The sequence below is a fragment of the Chiloscyllium punctatum genome, chromosome 16 (assembly GCF_047496795.1).
Source record: "Chiloscyllium punctatum isolate Juve2018m chromosome 16, sChiPun1.3, whole genome shotgun sequence".
Taxonomy (NCBI): Eukaryota; Metazoa; Chordata; class Chondrichthyes; order Orectolobiformes; family Hemiscylliidae; genus Chiloscyllium; species Chiloscyllium punctatum.
The window spans coordinates 67,823,877-67,843,662 of NC_092754.1; positions in this window are offsets into that span (position 1 = coordinate 67,823,877).

A 19,786-nucleotide genomic window follows, 5' to 3' on the forward strand; every position below is an offset into this window, starting at 1 on the left:
ATTTGCTGCGCCACTTTCACTTCGAGACCCTGATTTTGACTGCATCACTATCAGCCTGACTGCCAAACACTTACTTTGTCACGATCAGTCACGCCCTTACACGTCCTATGTTACTATTACCCTGACTCCTTACACTTACTGTGTCACTATCAGCCTGACTCCATTACACTTCTTATGTAAGTACCAGACTGATGCCTCACACTTACCGTGTCACTACAACACTGCTTCCTCAAACTTACTATGTCACTATCACCTTGACCCTCTCACATTTACTGCGCCACAATCACACTGACCACCTCACACCTACTGCTTCACTATGAGCTTCAACACTCACAGTGACAGCGTCACTAATAGCCTGACCCCCTCATGCTTACTGCGTTGGTATCTCTCTGATCCCCTCAGAATTACTGCGTCACAATCACTCTTACCCCCTCATACTTAATGTGTCACTATCCCTCTGGCACCCTCATACTTCCTGCATCACTCACACCATGACACATGCGCACTTACTGCATCCCTATTAGCCAAACCCCACTCACTAACGGCGTCACTCTCTCTCTAACCTGCTCACGCTTAACGCGTCCACAATCACCTTGACATTCTCTCACTTAGTGCATCAATATCAGCCTGACCCCCTCACGCTTACTGCATCACTACCAGCGTGATCCCTTCAAATGTACTGTGTCACTATCAGACTGACCCACTCATACTTACAGCATCACTATCACCTTGACCCCCAAGCTTAGTGCGTCCAGATCACACTGAACCTTTCACTCTTCTTGCGTCACCTTCAGCCAGACCTTGCACACTAACACTCTGACCTCCTCATACTTGCTGCATCACTATAACTCTATCCCACTCACACCGTGTGTGTCACTATCACCCTGAATACTCACACTCACTGCACCACTGCACTCCATCACAATTAGTATAGCATTATCAGCCTGACATCTTACACTTACAGTGTCACTCTCAACCTGTCCCCTCACATTTCCTGTGTCACTCTCAATCTGACACCCTCAAAGTGTCTGCGTCACTGTCACCCCGAACACGTCACACTTACTGCATGGGTGTCTACCTGAAACCTCACACTTATTGCATCACTATCATCCTGAGCGGCTCACACTTACTGCATCACTAGCACACCAACACTCTTACCATTACTGCGTCACTATCGGCCTGACACCTCACACGTGCTGCATCACTATGAGCCTGACCCGTTCACACGTTTTGCGTCACCACTACCCTGACCCCCCTCACAATTGCTGTGTCGCTATTAGCCTGAGCCCCTCACTATCACGCTGATCAAGCTCACAATTACAGCATCACTATCAACCTGACCCCCTCACACTTTGTCTGTCATTATCACCCTGACCCACTGACACGTAACGCGTCACTGTCACACTGAGACACTCACATTTTCTGCGTCATTATCAGCCGGACCCGCCGGCACACAGCATCACTATTAACCTGGCCCTCACACTTGCATGCCTCAATATCAGCGTGAACTACTCACACTTACTGCATCACTCTCCATCTGCCATCCTCACACTTACTGCACCAGTTTCACCTTGACATCCTCATTTTGACTGCGTCACTATCAGCCTGACAGCCACACACATATTGCGTCAAAATCAGTGACGCCCTCGCACTTCCTATGTTAATATTGCCCTCACTTCTAAAACCTACTGCGGCACTATCAGCCTGACGCCATCACACTTTTTGTTTCAGTACCAGACTGACGCCTCAGGCTTACCATGTTACTAAAACGCTGCCCCATCACACTGACTGCGTCACTATCAGCCTGACCCCTCAGACGTACTGCGTCAATTTCACCCTGACCCACTCACACTTTTTGTATCAGTTTCAGTCTGATGCCTCGCCCTTACTGTATAACTAAAACTCTCCCCCTCACACTGACTGTGTCATTCTCAGCCTGACCCCTTCATACTTACTGCGTCAATATCAGTCTGACCCCTCAGACTTACTGTGTCACTCTCACTCTGATCCTCTCTCATTTACTGCGTCACTCTCACCCTGACCTCCTCACATTCATTGCGTCACTATCACCCTGACCCACTCACACAGTCTTTGCCATTTTATTGCGTCCCCATCAGCCTAACCGCCACATACTTTTTGCATCACTTTCAATCACGCCCTCACGCTTCCCATGTTACTATCACCCTGAATACTTACACTTATTGTGTCATTATCAGGCTGACTCCATCACATTTATTGTGTCAGTATTAGACTGAAGCCTCACACTTATCTTGTCACTAAAACACTGCCCCGTCACATTGACTGTGTCACTATCAGCCTGACCCCCTCACACTTACTGCTTCACTATCGCAATGCCCCTCTCTCACTTACGACGTCATTCACACCCTGACAAACCCACACTTGCTGTGGCACTATCACACTGAGGGCCGTACACTTAGTGTCACTGTCATCCTGACCCCTTACCATTACTGCATCGCTATCACACTGGTATTTCACACCCACTTTATCACTATCATTCTGAGCCACTTACACCTATTGCGTCACTATCACTTTGACCCCAACACACTAACTGCATCAATATCAGCCTGACCATTTCACACATACTGCGCCACTACCAGGCTGACTCCCTCACATATACTGCGTCACTATCAGGCTTACCCACTCATGCTTACTGCGTCACTATCACACTGACTCCCCACTCTTACTGCGTCAATAGCATTGTGCACCCATACACTTACAGCATAACCATCATCCTGACAACGTCACACTTACTGCGTCAAGATCAGCCTGACGCCCTCAAACTTAATGCGTCACTGTCAGCTTCAACACTCACATTTACGGCGTCACTTCTAGCACCATCCCTGCACACATACTACATTCCTAACTGCCTTACCCCCTCGCATTTACTTCATCACTATCAGCCTGAGACACTCACACTTCCAGCTTTACTACAACCTGGCCCTATGAGTGCCTCTACATCACTGTCACCCTGACCCCTTGCCCATACTGCGTCACTATAAGCCTGGCCCCTCAATTGTTATGCGTCACTATCACACTGACATCTCACACTCACTGCGTCAGAATCACCCTGACCCCTCACAATTACTGTATCACTACAACCTGACCCCCTGAAAGCATCTGCGTCACTGTCACCCTGACCCCATCACATTGCCATGTCACCATCACAATGACAGGCTGCTTCACTGTCATCCTGACACCTCACACTCACAGGATCACTACCATCCTCCCCCTCATACTGACCTGTCACTACCATCCAGAGCTGCTCACACTTATTGCATTCCTATCACTCTGCTCCCAACACACTTACTGCATCACTATCAGCCTGACACTCGCATACTTCCCGCATCACTATCAGCCTGACCCCTCACAATTTCACCTTGTCTATCAGTCTGACTCCTCACATTTCCTGCATCACTATCACCTTGTCACTTAACACTTACTGACCAGTATTAGCCTGACGCCCTCAACATACTGCATCAATATCAGCCTGAACGCTCACACTTACTCTGTCACCATCACGCTGACCCCCTCACATTCACTGCGTCACTATCACCCTGTCCCCTCTCACTTCCTGCATTAGGATCACTCTGACTCACTGACACTTACTGCATCACTATCAGCCTGACCCCTCACACATACTGTGACACTATCAGCCTGACCCCACCACACTTGCTGAGTCTCTATCAGCCTGACCCCCTCACACTTACTGCTTCACTATCAGACTGACCCCTCACACTTACTGCGTCATTATTCCCCTAACACCTCAGTTTTATTGGCCACTATCTGCCTGATGCTCTCAACTTACTGTGTCACTACCAGCCTGAACGCACACACTTACTCCCTCTCTATCACCCTGACTGTCTCACACTCACTGCGTCCTTCTCTGCCTGACCCCATCACACTTACTACATCACTTTCATCCTGTCCCCTCCCATTTTATGCGTCAGGATCAGCCTGCCACAGTAACACTTACTGCGTCACTATCAGCCTGACCACTCACTCTTACTGCGTCACTGTCACACTGACCCCTCACACGAAGTGCTTCACTATCACCCTGACCACCTCATACTTACTGTGTCACTATTGGTCTGATCCCTCAGACTTACTGCATCACTATTACTCTGACCCCCTTCACTGCGTAACTATCGGCCTGATCCAATCACACAGTCTGCGTCACTACCACGCTGACACCTCACCCTCATTGTGTCACTATCATCCTCACTCCATCAGTCACTGTCAGCCTGATCCCCTGTAATGAAAAATTATCTTTTGTTGTGTCATCTGTGAAAGCATGGTTGAAACTAAGAAGTATGGACCTAACTTTGCAAAAATACAGAAAAAATGTAAAGTTCAACCTAATTTACAGCTGACTCTCAAGGCCAATAATCTATTATATCAGCACTCAATGAAGTAGAAAAAAACAACTCCATGTGTGGAAAGGAACTCGACTGATCCAGGTTCCTGGCTTGAGGTCTGATAAGGCAAGGCGATATCTAGTATAAAGGGAATATGTGAAAACCGTCAGGCTCCATTTTATGAGGCGTCTTGCAAATGTGTCGGGTCCATTCTGCAAATTTCAAAAATAAACTTTTTCTTTGCTCTTGGTAGCATTTGCATCGAGTCGATTGAACTTCCACGGCTGTATAGTCGGTGGCTCGTCTGGGACCCTGCGACTGGGTAAGATTTTGAAGATTCCCAGGAGGTCGGTTCCTGAGGATTGGAGGGCGGCTAATGTTGTGCCACTTTTCCAGAAGGGTGGGTGGGAGAAAGCAGGAAATTATAGACCAGTTAGTCTGACCTCAGTGGTGGGAAAGATGCTGGAGTCCATTATAAAGGATGAAATTACGGCACATCTGGATAATAGTAACAGGATAGGACAGAGTCAGCATGGAGTTATGAAGGGGAAATCATGCTTGACTAATCTTCTTGAATTTTTTGAGGATGTAACTCGGAAGATGGACGAGGGAGATCCAGTGGATGTAATGTACTTGGACTTTCAGAAAGCTTTTGATAAAGTCCCACACAAGAGGTTAGTGAGTAAAATTAGGGCGCACGGTATTGGGGGCAAAGTACTAGATTGGATAGAGAATTAGTTGGCTAATAGGAAACAAAGGGTAGTGATTAACGGCTCCATTTCGGAATGGCGGGCAGTGACCAGTGGGGTACCGCAGGGATCCGTGCTGGGACCGCAGCTTTTTACAACATATGTAAATGATATAGAAGATGGTATCAGTAATAACATTAGCAAATTTGCTGATGATACAAAGCTGGGTGGTAGTGTGAAATGTGATGAGGATGTTAGGAGATTACAGGGTGACCTGGACAAGTTAGGTGAGTGGGCAGATGCATGGCAGATGCAGTTTAATGTGGATAAATGTCTGGTTATCCACTTTGGTGGCAAGAACAGGAAGGCAGATTACTCCCTCAATGGTATCAAATTAGGTAAAGGGGCTGTTCAGAGAGATCTGGGTGTTCTTGTCCACCAGTCAATGAAGGCAAGCATGCAGGTACAGCAGGTCGTGAAGAAGGCTAATAGCATGCTGGCCTTCATAACAAGAGGAATTGAGTATAGAAGCAAAGAGGTGCGTCTGCAGCTGTACAGGGCCCTGGTGAGACCACACCTGGAGTACTGTACAGTTCTGGTCTACAAATTTGAGGAAAGACATTCGGGCTATTGAGGCAGTGCAGCGTAGGTTCACGAGGTCAATTCCTGGAATGGCAGGATTGCCTTACACGGAAAGACTGAAGCGACTGGGCTTGTATACCCTTGAGTTTAGAAGACTGAGAGGGGATCTGATTGAAACGTATAGGATTCTGAAAGGATTGGACACTCTGTCAGGAGGAAACATATTTCCGCTGATGGGGGAGTGCCGAACCAGAAGACACAACTTAAAAATACGGGGTAGACCATTTAGGACAGAGATGAGGAGAAACTACTTCACCCAGAGAGTGGTGGCTGTGTGGAATGCTCTGCCCCAGAGGGCAGTGGAGGCCCAGTCTCTGGATTCATTTAAGAAAGAATTGGATAGAGCTCTTAAAGATAGTGGAGTCAAGGGTTATGGAGATAAGGCTGGAGCAGGATACTGATTGGGAATGATCAGCCATGATCATATTGAATGGTGGTGCAGGCTCGAAGGGCTGAATGGCCTACTCCTGCATCTATTGTTTATTGTCTATTGTCTATTGAGATGCACGCGCCACTGCCTTGAAGGTCTTTCACTGCATCTCTAGCGCTGAATTGGCCTCTCTGAGTGAGAGGACTGGGGATAAGTGGATCGCCCCAGAGTCGCGTTCCGAATCGAATCGGGTCAGGGTAAGAGGTGTGGCTAAAGTCATCCGACAGAGAGAATGTTCGACGAGAATAGACGAACCAGGAAGAGTGACCAGTGAACTCTCACGCGGTATTTGAGTAAAACTCAAGGGAACGGATTGCCAACTCTAGAGAGTTTAAGTGACAGCAAGATTAACGGTGGTTTGAGACTTGGAGTAACCATGGGCAGCGTTGGAGTCGCCAAAGCTGTACCGGTTACGTGGGTTCTTGGTTTGTGAAAACCAAGGCAATGAGGCGGTTGTGCCCAATGAGAGGGGACCTCCGGAGGTAAAAGTAAGTTATAATGGCAAAGAGAAGATTATGGTATCCTGAGAGAGAGAGCGAGAGAGAGAGGCAGATAGACAGACAGAGAGATAGGCAGAGAGAGATGAATACTTTTCCAATATCTATGAAAATCGGCTCCAGCAAGAGCGAACAAAAAGAGGGTTGACAGACAACTCGGAATGGTCAAGAAAAGATACAATATATGCTAAATAATTATGACCCAGTTTCTGTAAAGCAGTTAAAATGTAAATCAAGGAATGTGTTTTTCTGGAGGAAGGAAATTTTAGTAATATTCAGTTGCAAATGCTGAGGTCACCGTTGGAGGAGAGAGAGAAGTTGAAATGGAAGGGTAAAATAGAACCTGTGAATTGGAGTGCTTATCACATGTTGAAGGCTGAGCCTGATTTCACGGAAAGAGAATCTCGAAATAAAGATAGATCAAGTACACGTACAAACACCAGCGCACACGCACACACACACGGAAAACAACCTAATGAAGCTCGACAGTGTCTTAAGACTGGATCAGATCCTGACCTTAATGGGTGCCCCTGAAGAGCTACAGCCCCCCTACGAGATCCACTTCACGAAGATTCCAAGTCAACGGTCGCCGCCTCAGGGTCTGCTGATTCACCAATAGCATATCGTACCCACAATCAATTGAAGCAAGAATCCCTAAAGAATTCGAGACAATGTCCCAGTACATTTAGTGCCTCATGAAAGCCGACAGCGTCTATTGTGGCCTGATACCACCCAAGGACATAACGACGGCAGAGATCACACCGTATGAGGCACACCTGAGGAGCAGCCTCATCAATGGAATGAAGTACGAAACAACAAATTAGGTAATAATATACGTGTATTACCTGGGACACGGGAAAGTTGAATTTGATAGAACAATACGTGATACATGCTGAAAAACTACTGGGTCAAGAGAACCATAACCGGAAATTAAAGATGGAACAGCAATCTCATGAACCTCAGCTTATTATGATGCAAATGGTCGTTCAGCCATTGGAAGGAGGAACTGCGGGAAAAGAGAGAGGCATAGGTGGAGTTCGCAAAAGAGGAAGGGATCGCGGAAGTGCGCTTGCAGAGACAGATCTGGCTGGTGCTTTGTTGGCGGAGCAATGGACCACTAGTCAAGACAGTGCCCACACAGACAGCCTCAATCGGTCCTGGAGGCTGGACAGCATGGTGACTGACAGGGGACGACTGAGGTTGAGGTGGGCAGGCCACAAGGTACAGGTTAACCTCTTTCCTTTATACTTGGCAACGAAGAATCCCTAATGCTAATCACTTCTACTAACCTAACGGGCACTGAGATGTATCCCAACTCTATATTGAACATTGAGATTGCGAAGTGTGGACAATATGTTCAATATAACAATGATGCGTATATGTCGATGCCTACCTCTATGTTATATGTGGAAGGTACACCAGTTACCTTTTTGGTAGATACATGGCCAGCATATTCACTCCTCAAATCAAGACAGTTCAGAGAGTTGACGCCAATAAAGATGAGTGGAATGTTCCTGAACTCAATGGAGGCTTCAGACATCGTGATATGAGAGAGTTTTACCGCACCCATATTGTGTGAAATCAGTAATGTGTATCCATTCTAATTCTCAATTCTGTTAGCGGAATTCTGTCCTTTACATTTGATGGCTCGGGATCTCATAGTGAGACTGGGGTTGTATTTGCTTAGTACTCCGACGGGCTTGCAGGTAATTCAAAGGGAACATTCACAAGTGTAAACTGTAAAATACAACCCACCACCCCTGGTGTAAGTCTGTGAGTGGCTGTTAAGCCAGACAGCAATGAGTTCAGTGAGCAATTCACTCGCCCTGGAAGCAGGTAACCATGTTAATCCTATTAACACCGATTTTTTTGCGGGAATATGCTGCACTGCACAGCACACATGCACCACGATATCCCTGAGGAACCATAAGAGATGTATTGGTTCAGGAGATTTGTTAAAACAAGTCAGTTGTTAATGTGCGAATTTTATTGAAGATATGACAGATGTGCAGTCAGTGTGAACTTATGTAAAGTACCTGCGATGGCAAGCAAACTCTATATTTTTGATGTGGAAGGCTATGCTCCTCGCGTGTCACTGGCGAAGGTGTCCAGTGACTGGTGGCAGGATTTGGGGCCATGGGGTCTAAAGGCATAAAGAACGAAATGTTGGGTGTTCTGGGACGATGTGGGTATGTGGTTCAATGCAGATGTGTCGACATATAGGAAGAAATTACTTTGTCTAACTCAGGCAATACAACAGTCGAGGTAAACCCCCCCCCCCCCAGCCCTGAAGAGCATAGAAGGCTGGCCTGGCGTTTCCCTAAGATAAACTTCTCAGATCCAAGATTATTAACAGTCCCTACTGAATTATTGGTAAAAGGCAAACATGATGTGGGGCATATACGAGGTTGTGAACCAATACGAGTAACCACGAAGTCGGAGTATCGTCCTTGCAGAGCATAATACCCGTAAAAACCCGATGCCATGGACGTAGTTACTCCAGTCTTTCAGTCCTTCCCAAAGGCTAGACAGATAATCCCCTGTGTAAACTCACTGGTGAGAACTCCCATTTTTCTGATCAAAAAGGCAAAAATTCCAAGTGAACCGGATGAATGCAGGTTTGTTAAAGACCTGCAGGCAGTTAATAACAGTGTTATCCCGCGCGCATCAAATGTTCCCAAACCCTATACTGTATTAGTTCAATTTCGACCGGACAGTAAATTGTTCCCTGCTGTGGATTTAGCAAATACATTCTTTAGTGGAATGGTGCATCCAGATAGTCAATTCTGGTTCACTTTTTCATTCAAAGGGAAATCTTACAAGTTCACACGACTTTGTTAATGTTATTGTGAGTCACCCACCATATATAATGAGGCTCCATGCAGGAGTCTGGAGACTTTTGTTTTAACCCCTGGGTGTGTATTTCTGCAATCTGTAGACGATTGCCTAATAGTAGCACCGACAGAGGAACAATTTGAGAAGGAATCCCTTGCATTGCACGAGGGAAGGGCACAAAGCCAGTCTCGCAAAGCTTGAATTTATGCAACAACAGGTGAAGTTCTTCAGTCACTTAATATCTGAACAAGGGAAGACCATTGGTCAAGACAGAGTGCAAGTAATTCAGCAAATTCCAAGGCCTCACATGAGGAAACAATTGCTATCCTTTTGGGGCATACGCTCCTACTGAAGAACGTTTATCCCACATTACACAAATCTTGAGGCGTCCTGAAGTGACATGGCCCATGGAAAAGGGTCGCAGAACCAAGGTCCGTTGCAATGGATCCCAGCGGTCGAGTTGAATTGAAAAAGACGATTCAAAGTACACCTTCACTGGGGATTCCGAATCCAAACAAGCCTTCTGTCAAATGGTAGATGAAAAACATGGCTGCATGTCATCTGTGTTATTGCAGGATCATGGGGGAAAATTCAGGCTGGCAGCTTATTTTTCGGTTAAGCTAGACCTCGTAGCGGCAGGATTGCGTAAATGCCTGCGAGCTGTGGTTGCTATATAATCGGCTATGGCAGCTGAACCAAACTGATCGCACATGCAATAACCTTACTGCTTTCCGAGCAAAAGACAGCACATACTTCGGCAGCACGTTGACTCAGATACAATACTGTGTTCTTGGAGAAGCCTAACATTGCAATAAAACGATGTAACGTCCTTAATGCTGCTCGTCCTCTCACTAGAGAAGGAGACGGAGACCCACATGATTGTATCACTGTAATTAATGAATTGTGCTGCCTCGACAAGACTTGCAGAATTCACCACTTCAGAATCTAAATATGGCGGGGTTTTTTTTGAGGATGGTTCAGCATTGAGGAGCAAGGAGATTGGCCAGAATTGTATTGGGGATGCTGTAGTAACTACCCATGAGGTATTCAAAGCGGGATCACTCCCTTCTCAACTGTCAGCGCAAGCAGCATAGCTGGTTGCATTGACTGAGGCATGTAAATTGGCCAAGGGAAAGACAGCGAATATTTAACCGACAGCAGATATGCATTCGGAGTTGCACATGATGTTAGAACCCTGTGGAAATACAGGGACTTCTTGAACTTCACCGGAAAGCCCATCACATACCGTGATCAGATTTCTGACTTCTTGGAAGCGGTCCTACTGCCTAAATCAATTGACATGTATAAATATGAAGCCCACACGAAGAATAACGATTCAGTTTCTCAAGGAAATGCAAGTGCAGACTCAGCGGCAAGGACGGCAGCCCAGCAGCCGGTAAATGATCAGTTTGACATGGGAATGACAAAAATCCTTACCCCAACAGCAGACGTACGGGAGTCACAGTCGAAGTCCAGGCTTGAAGACACGTTTGAGTGGGAGAAAGCAGAGTGCAGTTTGAGGTAAGGGGTATGGTGTGGCCCCGATGTTAAATCTTTTCTACCACAATCATTATTTCCATTCTTTGCCAAACTGACACACGGTAAGGAACATGTGTCAAAAGAGGGGAGATATGACAGCATTTCAGCACAGTGGTACACTGAGGGATTTACTCATTACTTCCAGAAATATTGTGAACGATGTGTTATCTGTAAAATTAATGTAGGGAGGGGAATACACATGAGTCATGTAGCACTTCCGAAACCCCAAAAACAATTTGAACATTTACAAATGGATTTTACCAAACTAACACCCTGCGAAGGAAAAAGGTATTGCCTGGTAATAGGTGATATGTTTTCCAAATGGGTGCAAGCGTTCCCCACGGCAAAACAAAATGCCAGTGCCATAACCAAAGCTTTCCTAACTGAAATAATTCCGAGATGGAACATCCCTGAGAGGCTTAGTAGTCCCACGGTTTGTGAAGGTTTATAGCTCCGGTTGAGGCTTAGGGTGTAGGTTTGCTCGCTGAGCTATAGGTTTGATATCCAGACGTTTCATTACCTGGCTAGGTAACATCATCAGTGGCGATCTCCAAGTGAAGTGAAGTGAAGATGTTGTCTCCTGCTTTCTATTTATATGTTTGTTATGGATGGGGTTCCTGGGGTTTGTGGTGATATCATTTCTTATTCGTTTTCTGAGGGGTTGACAGATGGTCAATCGATCTATGTGTTTGTTTATGGCGTTGTGATTGGAATGTGAGGCCTCTCAGAATTCTCTGGTGTGTCTGCATATACAGCAAACTGACAAACACTGAGCAAATACTGACCTACACCAGCAACCATCTCAACACAAAAAAAGGAAGCTGTATCAGAACACTATTCCAACGAACCACCACACATTTCAGCACAGACGAACTTCGGAAAACAGAGGAGAACCACCTATAAAACGTACTCAAGAAGAACGGATACTTAAAAGTTACAATCCACAGATTCCTCAGGAACAAACCATGACAAGGAGACCGAACACAGCCAGAAACCCTATCGACCTTTCCATACATCAATGAAGTCTCAGAAGGAGCAGCCAGACTATTAAGTCCCCTGGGAATCCCACCAACAGTCTCAAACAAAACTAACTAATTTAAAAGACCCAGTACAACCCATGGACAAAACCAACGTCATATACAAAATTACATGCAAGGGCTGGCACAAACACTACGTAGGACATACAGGAAGAAAGTTAGCCACCAGGATACAGAACACCAGCTAGCCACAAAAAGACACGACCCTCTCTCCCTTGTAGCCCTTCACACGGATGAAATTTAAACACCATTTCGACTGGGACAACACATCTATCCTGGGACAGGCGAAGCAAAGACATGCCAGAGAATTCCTTGAGGCCTAGCACTCCAACCACAACGCCATAAAAAAGACATATATCTAGATAGCATCTATCAACCCCTCAGAAATGGCATCACCACAAACCCCAGGATCCCCATTCTGGACAAACAAATAACTAGAAAGCAGGAGACACCAGCTTCTCTTCACTTGGCGTTCGTCACTGATGATGTTACCTAGAACATAGAACAGAGAAAAATACAGGGCAGTACAGGCCCTTTGGCCCTCGATGTTGCGCCGATCCAAGCCCACTTAATCTATACTAGCTCACTAACCTCCATATGCCAGGAAATGAAACGTCAGCGAGCAAACCTACACTCTAGGCTTAGTAGTGACAGTGGGACACCATTTGTCCATAATGCCCGACAGCAGATTAGTGAGTATTTGGGAATAAACATAGGATAACACTGTGCCTACCACCAAACGAGCGGGAGGGCAGCCGAAAGAGAAAATTCTACCTAAAAAAATATATTGAGAAAATGCTGTGAGGAACGAGGGATGACATGGACAAAGGCACTTCCAATGGTGCTAATGTGTATGAGATCCAGGAGGAGAGGGAGAGCTAACCTTAGCCCGTTTGAAATTTTGTTTGGTACGCCGCCAAACACAGGAATTGTCCCGAGACGTAAGGGAAGCCAGATAACAGGCCACTGTGAGGATGAGATGTTGTGTTACTGCATGAAACTCTCTACACTTCTGTCCCAAATACAGAATCAAGTGAAGACAGCACTACCCCAATCAGCAGAAGGGAAGATGTACGATCTATAACATGGAGCCTGAATAGTGGTGAAAGACTTCAGGAGGGAAAACAGGAAGGCGAAGAGGTGGCTGGGACCGTTTCAAGTACGCCATACAGCACAGATAGTTGTTAAGGTCGCCGGAACAGCCACGTGGAGACACGCCAGCCATTACAAACTTGCAGCTGGGTCTGAGGAGACATCGCACAACACCAAAACCAATTTAGAGCAAGTATTTATTAGAAGACTTAAGCAAATGTGGGGCTGCCCCAGTTCACACTTTTGGCAAGCGCTCTGGTAGGACTATTCATAAGGGCAGGGGCGTCTGGGATGCAGCAGCTGACGGTAATCTTAACTGATAGGACGAAGTTGATCTTTACATGCGACCCATAGCCGTTCAGTAACAAGGACGACTATAAATTGGATAGTTAAGATTTATGCAGGGATCCATGCCGCGCCGGTGACTAGCATTTAGTAGTAGCCACCACGGCAAAAGGGGCACCTGACATGGGAAATAGATATTCTATGATCAAAGTAAGACTCAGAAGAGCAATGAGGGAGTCGCGTGGTGTGGAATAGATAGATCCTTCTCCGACATCTGTAGACAGGTGAATATAGTGGTGCAATCGCCCCACCCCCGCCCTCCGAGATGCAGTGCAGAATGTACTACAGACGATAGGAGCAGTGGGGCATGGCAACCAGATCATGGACCTAACCCCAAGCCGGGCAAAGGTCATTAATGACACACCCGAACCCGAAGGGAGATGGCAGTGGCGAGAAAGCGAATTTAAAGCAGGAGGGGAATTTGCCTGCTGGATATAAATGGCGTAAATGTGACGCCAGTGGGTTGGGAGCTGCGAAGGGCCATTGCTAGATGTGAAGGGAACAGAGCATGTACTTTGGTCATCAGACAAAACGAGAGATTAGACGTTGGCTACACTTGTTGGATATATTTGCACACAGCCCAACGGTAGACTGCCCAGCAAATTACTGAGAGCCTGGCGAGAAATGCCAGCTGTCTGCTTCCACGGGAGGCGAATAGCCTGACCATGATAGTGGGGGGCAATTTGGGCTAATCTTGTGTCACCACCCGAACTCCAGGCTAACTACAGCCCCAAGCCTGACACGCTACCATCCACAGCATTCCAGATAGTGGATTTCAGGGGAGAAACGTGCATTTGCGCCAATCGGGGGAGACTCCTTTTGGGTATCTCCCAGTGTACTTTGATGCTGTACTTGAACAATGACTCTTGTACAGCAACATACACAAATGATACGACCATAAACATTGTTTGTTCCTTTATCAATGGTCAGACCATGAGCGGCATGGTGGCAAAGTGGTTAGCATTGCTGCCTCACAGTGCCAGAGACCCCGGTTTAATTCCTGCCTCAGGCGACAGACAGTGTGTGGTTTGCACATTCTCCCTGTCACTGCGTGAGTTTCCTCCCACAGTCACCAGATGTGCAGGTCGGGTGAATGGGCCATGCTAAATTACCCGTAGTGTTAGGTGTTAGGTGAATGTATGGGTGGGTTGCGCTTCGGCTGGTGTGTGTGGACTTGTTGGGTAGAAAAGTCTGTTTCCACACTGTAAGTCATCTAATCTAATCAGGATGGCAGGTATAATATGGGCAGGTGGCGAGAAAGGGTACCACCACTCCCCCGGGGAGAAAAGGGTGCTGCTACACCACGATACTGTCCACCAACACGACAGTGTTGGCCCTAAAAGGCAGCAATTGCCGAACTCGAAGGGGCATCCCTCTGCCTTGGAATGGGTACACACTCGCAGAACATCCTCGCATATGGTGTATTTGCAAATGAGACCGAGGAAGGCCTAGCACTCATTAACACTGAGTTAATGGCGGTTAGGAAGCAGTGACACAAAATCAATTAGTACTAGGTATCCTGACAGCTGAGAGAGGGGGCGTCTGCAAAACGTTAGGCACCTCGTGCTGTATTAATGTTCCTGATGAGTCCCAAAATATTACTGGTTTAATAAATGGTATGAAGGCAGCTAAATTATCGCCTCCACGAGCAGATGACTTCTCCTCCCGATGGCTCACGTCCCTTATGGAGGATGGGGGTAATGGACCCATATCCTTCCACTAGTTGTAGGACTGGTCTTACTCATACTGCTTTGAATAACACCCTAGTTGTGTACCTGCCTACACCACTTGCTTATGAATGCAGTAGGATACAAAATGTTAAACTATCAGTGGCCCCAAAGAAGGAAGATCCGATTGCTTGTCCGCACCCTTCAGCGACGTTGACGAATGTGACGTGTGAAGATGGGCTGTGTATCGGGAAAACCAGGGAAATGGAAAAACCACCACATAGCTTGGTTAGAGTTAGGTGGTGTCTGAGGAAATGCCTGGCGTTCATAAACTATTTTTGATATATAGCAATCTGGCTTTTTATTTGGTTGTTGTCCTTGTTGTAAAATGACAAAAATTTGAAAAATGCAATGGAAAATTAACAAAACTAACATTTACTGTGAAATCTGTCAGAGAATGTTTTGCAAAATTTAATCCTTCGCTGAAATATGCAAATACTTTGCTGAATTCTGCGTCGAGGAGTCAGCTTGTCTTTGTGGAACTTTGCAAACATTTCACCTGGCCTTGCGAGCAGCCGAGTTCAGAAAAAAGCTTCGGAAAACATAAAGACAATTATGTCCAAGGCATGGGAATGAGAAAATATGAGCTCGAATGTTTCCCAACACTTCTCCTTGAGCATTTGATAAGAATAGTAGAACACGAATATGTGAAGTTTGTTCATAGCCCTTACATAAGGCACTTTTGCCGAGTATATTGGCCGCTCTGCATGCAGAGGTTGAAAAATAAAGCCTTTCCTTTGCTCTTGCTCGCAGTTGATTCGAGTCGATTAAATTTCCACGACAGGTGTCAGGGTGTCAGGCAGTGGGAGAATTGTTGGGTATCAGTAAATGGGAGAATTGTTGCACAGTGCCATTACATTGGAAATTAGCACAAATTGCCTACACATTAAAGAATTTTAGCAGAACACCTCTCAATGGAAGAATAGGGGCAGGGAATGATTGAGAAGGAACAATTTTGCAAGCAGCAGTAAAGTCGAGATTCGAGTCCGCCCACCAAGAAATGAAAATAAAAACTTTGGAGCAGGGAAGCCAATACGTGGAGGAAGTGTATCAGGAAAGACCGCAATGGGACAATTGACGCAGGGCATCAATAATGGGAGAGTTGGTGCCGATGTCACGAAAGTAGAGAATTGGTGGAAGACGTGGGAGAACTGGTGCTGAATAATATTAAATGTGGTGGAGGTGCAGTTGCTGATGGAAAGAAGATTCGTGCAGGATTCGAAAATGGGAGAATGGTGCACGGAAGTGAAGCTGTGTTTGGGACAATTGTTGCACGATCCACAAAATGGAAAAATTGCACAGTGGAACTTTAACAGCGAATTGGGGTATGGCACCACTATCTCAGAGAGTCAGAGTCGCGTTCCCCACACAGGGAGAAGTTGGTTTGGATATCAATGAACATGAGAGTTGTTTCAGGGCAATATTGAATTCGAGAATTGGTGTGGGGTGCTTAAACCATGCAGAGTTGGAACAGGGCATAGTTAAATGGGAGAACACGGGCAGGAATCAGTAAGTCGGAGAAATGTTGTAAAGTGTAAGAAAGTGGCCATTCGATGAAGGGCGAAATTAATGAAAAAACTTTGAGCAGTAAACAATTATGTGGAAGATGTTTGTCAGGAAACAGCAAAACAGGAGAGTTGGGGCAAGGCACTACTCAGTGGGAGAGTTTCTTCAGTTCATGACGAAAGGGTGGATTAGTGCAGAATTGGCAATTTGAGAATTTGATGCAGTAAACGCCTAAATTGGAGAATTACAGCAGTGGACCACAACATGGGAGAATCATTGCAGCTACATAGTTAATGGAAGAAGTGGTACGGACTGGACCTAAATTAGATATTTGTTTCAAGTCACCATTAAAATGTAGAATGAGAGTAGGGCTCTCCTAAATGCGAGATTTGAACTCGGGCATCAGAAAATGAGAGAATCATACTGGGATATGACGAAATGGCAGAATTCGTATCGTTATATGAAAAAAGCAGGAGAATTCAGTGTTGGAGTATGAGGAAATGGGAAAATAAGTATAGGGGTATGAGTAAATGGAGCTGCAACAAGATCCCACGGCTCTTAAACTCAATCCCCCTGCGAATGAAAGCCAATAACACAATCGGCTTTCTTAAAAACCCTGTCCACCTGGATGGAAATTTTAAGGGATCTATGGACCTGCACACCAAGATCCCGCTGTTCCTCCACACTGCCAAGAATGTTGCCTTTAGTCCTGTACTCAACTTTCCAGTTCGATCTTCCAAAATGCATCACCTCGCATTTATCCAGTTTGAATTCCATTTACAACCTATCAGCCCATCTCTGCATCCTGGCAATGTCGTGCTGCAGCCTGCAACAGTCCTGTATACTGTCAATGATACCTCCGACCTTTGTGTCCTCTGCAAACCTGCTAACCCATCCTTCAATCTCCTCATCCAAGTCATTAATAAAAATTACAACGAGCAGAGGCCCAGGAACAGAGCCCGTGGAACACCATTCACCACTGACTTCCAGGCAGAATATTTTCCTTCCACAACCACTCGCTGTCTTCTGTCGACCAGCCAATTCCATATCCAGACAGCTAAATTTCCTGTATCCCATTCCTCCGGACATTCTGAACGAGCCTACCATGGGGAATCTTTTCAAATGCCTTGCTGAAGTCCAGATACACAACATCCACCGCTCGATGCTCATCAACTTTTCTAGTAACATCCTCAAAGAACTCAATAAGATTCGTGAGGCATAACCTGCCCCTCACAAAGCCGTGCTGACTGCATTTAATCAAGCCACGCTCTTCCAGATGGTCATAAATCCTATCCCGCAGAATCCTTTCTAACACCTTGCAGATGACAGACGTGAGACTAACTGGTCTGTAATTTCTGGGGATTTCCCTATTTCCTTTCTAGAAGAGAGGAATTACATTTGCCTCCCTCCAGTCCTCAGGTACAAATCCGGTGGAGAGCGAGGATGCAAAGATCTTCGCAAGCGGTGAAGCAATCACATTTCTCGCTTCCCATAGCAGCCGAGGTCAAATCTGGTCTGGCCCTGGAGACTTGTTAATATTAATGTTTGTCAAAAATTGCAACACATCAGCTTCGTCAATCTATCTGTTGCAGCAGGATTACCTGCTCCTCAATGGTTTCATTCACTACAAGGTCCTTTTCTTTCGTAAAGACAGAAGCAAAAAACTCATTTAGGGCTTCCCCTACCTTCTTAGGCTCCATACACAAGTTCCCTTTGCTATCCCTGATCGGCCCTACTCTTTCTCTGATCATTCTCTTATTCCTCACATATGTGCAAAATGCATTTAGATTCTCCCTAATCCTTCCTGCCAAGCCCTTTTCCTGCCCCCTCCTGGCTCTCCTCAGACCATTTTTGAGCTCCTTCCTCGCCTGCCTGTAATCCTCTAGAGCTGCGCAAGATCCTTGCTTCCTCCACTTTACGTAAGCTGCCTTCTTTCATTTGACGAGAGCTCCTCCGCTCTCGTCATCCAAGGTTCCTTTATCTTACCCCTTCTCGCCTGTCTCAGAGGAACGCATTTGTGCATCACTCGCAACAACTGTTCCTTAAACCATCTCCATATGTCTGTAGTGCCCTTTCCATTGAACAATTGCTCCCAGTTCATGCTTCGCAATGCAGTCTGAGGGTATCACAGTTTCCTATTCCCCAATTAAATATCCTCCCATTGTGCCTGCTTCTCTCCTTCTCCATAGCTATGTAGAATGTGAGGCAGTTGTGATCATTATCACCAAAATGCTCTCCCACCGCAAGATCTGACACCTGCCCCGGCTCATTGCCGAGCACTAAATCCAAAATGTCCTTTCCCTTCGTTGGCCTGTCAACGTGCTGAGTTAGGAAACCCTCCTGAATACAACTTACAAAAACAGCTCCTTCCAAACTCTCTGCTGGAAGGAGGTTCCGATCAATATTGGGAAAGTTAGTCACCCATTACAACTACCCTATTCCATTCACACTTTTCCAAAATCTGCCAACCTATGCTTTCTTCAATCTCCTTGCTTCTATTGGAGGGCCTGTAAAAACCCCTAATGAGGTGATTGCTGCCTTATTGTTCCTAATTTCCACCCATACTGACTCAGTAGACAGACTCTCCTCGATAATGGTAACATCTGAAGCTGTGATACCCTCTCTGATTAGCAGTGCTACACCCCATCCACTTTTTCCCCCGTTCCTATTATTTTTAAATGTTCTAAACCCTGGAACATCCAGTAATCATTCCTACCCCTGAGAAACCCACGTCTCTGTTATGGCCACAACATGATAGCTCTGAGCTCATCACTTTTATTTACATTTTCCCCAGTAGTACAGAGCTCAGTAACTCTGTTTTGGGGGAGGGAGCGGGGACGGGGGAATGGTGTCTCAGTGGTTAGCACGGTTGTTTCACAGTACCAGGGACCCGGATGGGGGACGGGGGAGGGGGAGGGTGCATGGTGTCTCAGTGGTTAGCACTGCTGTCTCACAGTACCAGGGACCGGGTGTGGGGGGGAAGTGGGAGAAGGTGCATGGTATCTCAGTCGTTAGCACGGCTGTCTCACAGTACTAGGGACCCGGTTTGTGGGGGGAGGCGGAGGAAGGCA